Source organism: Sphaeroforma arctica, assembly GCF_001186125.1.
Source record: "Sphaeroforma arctica JP610 unplaced genomic scaffold supercont1.278, whole genome shotgun sequence".
NCBI classification, from domain to species: Eukaryota; class Ichthyosporea; order Ichthyophonida; genus Sphaeroforma; species Sphaeroforma arctica.
The window spans coordinates 81,006-83,112 of NW_014040280.1; the positions used below are offsets into that span (position 1 = coordinate 81,006).

Genomic DNA, 2,107 nt, shown 5'->3' on the forward strand with positions numbered 1-2,107 from the left:
GATGTGTGAAAAGAAAATATTTCCAAGCAATTTGGACTTAATTGTCAGATCATATCGGATGTGTGCAGAATGTCGTTAAAAATTGCAAAAAAAACAGAACTTCTACATTTATTGCCGATTTTAAAAGAGAAGATTTAGACCTGAAAAGGACATCACTTACTGATTTTGACGGTCCATAATATCTACCTGGTTATTGTTAGTCTGGAGAAAGCCACATTCTACAGGTGAATTTTGTGAAGCACGGCTGCCATTAAGTGTCGCAAAGCTTATCGTGTATCGTCCATCTAACATCCAAGGGCGACATAATTTAATACAATTGTATCCTGCGACATAAATGCGATAATCTGTTTACCATAGTTGGTTCAAATTTCGATTATACACCTGTCGCTGCACGAATGTGTCCAACCTTGTTTGCTCATTCGCTCTTAATGATAAAGACAACCATTAAAAGCAATCAGGCGAGTTCTAGCACAACCAGTAGTCAGTCAGTCACTTTCATGTCGTCAAAAGGTGCGATATCGCTATAGGGTTTAGGATTATCGTTCATATATATCGTAGATAAGACATGCTGAAATAGAACCACGAGGCTAGATAAGACATGCTAAATTAGAACCACGAGGTGACGATTACGTAGATATTATTTATATATATTATCGTTGGAACTCCTCACCTGCAGGTAAGGGACATTTTTTGTTTTTAGATCATTATTCATTATATCTATAAATGAAAATATATACCATATTCATAGTGAAATTGGTCTAGTGGTATGATTGCCGCTTTGGGTGCGGCAGGCCTCACGTTCGATTCGTGGATTTCGCCGTATCTTTTTTTTTGCTTCTATTTTTATATAAGATGTCATACAAACAAATAAAGGACATACGTTAATACACACCTAATCAGCCACAACTACTAGAATGATCAGATGGATAGTGTCTATGTAGTGAGTTGCGAGTCTTGTGTGATAGGTTCAGCAAATTCTGGAGCACACTGGAACAGTTGAGGAACATCTGTGTGACAATTTTAGGATACAGTTTTAACAAGCAGTAGTACAACCTACCATGAATTATGTTAGCAAATAGAAACATCAAAGAAGACGGTCCCACTCTGTGTGGCTCGGCGTATTGGTAGCACATCACTTTATATGACGCGTGTGTGAGAGAGAAATTATTCAATTTTCAGAAGGCTAATAATATGTAGAAACGCGATTTTGGTTTATTTTGGGTACATATGATGTTGATATACATTTGAAGAACACTATTAGATGCCGAACTTCGGTTTCTTTCTTTCTAGGTTCAAATTTCAAAGCTCTGAAAGTCCAAAAAAGCAGTGGATGGCCCAACAGAATACGCGGGCAAATCAGAATGGAGCAGTTTGTGATCTGAGGTCGATAGCTGGATGTTAATAGATATCTAAATAGTGTTTGGTAATATAGAACATGTCGTGTATAACTATATGAACTAGTAGAGTATCATATAAACGTGCAATCGTTCGAAGCACACGCACATACACCAGAGTAATCATAGATATAGTGGACATAGTGCAAATAAACATCAGCAAACATGATGCAAACTGAGCATAAGATGTTCAAGAAGCAGGAGGAAGCCTTGCAGAAGGTATAGCCGAGTCGTGCGTTTGTAGGTTGTTTACCACGTCTTTGCTTGTATATATGTAGATAGACCGTATTTTAGTTGCTTTGAGCTCATGACTAACTTTTGCGGTGTTAATCGATACAGATGTTCGAGGTGTTTGAACGCAATATGGTAGCTATGACGTAGTAGGTGCGATTCAATCACATCATATGGGTACATTGCAAATTTGCAGTCAACGTGACCTACACAGTTATGGTGGCCACAAACTATTCACATACACTGTCGATAAGCAACAGAACATATATGTTTTACAGGGTTAGGATGTGCAACTCATTTAGTAGCGTTGACTCGTCCAAAAAGCAGTGACTTATGAATGATGCGATCTCATGTGCTGAATACACTATACAGAGGTTCGTGCGTGCACACACAAATGCATTTAAAGGTGAACTTTTGATATATATATATATATATATATATATATATATATATATATATACTATACACACACACACACCACC

The 2,107-nt window shown here is 37.4% G+C and overlaps 1 non-coding gene across 1 annotated transcript; it reads left to right on the plus strand.

Moving 5' to 3' along the window:
* Window positions 1-747: 747 nt before the first annotated feature.
* SARC_30098 lies at window positions 748-819 on the plus strand. The gene has a single exon. It is a non-coding gene; the product is annotated as a tRNA-Pro (tRNA).
* The last annotated feature ends 1,288 nt before the right edge of the window (window positions 820-2,107 follow it).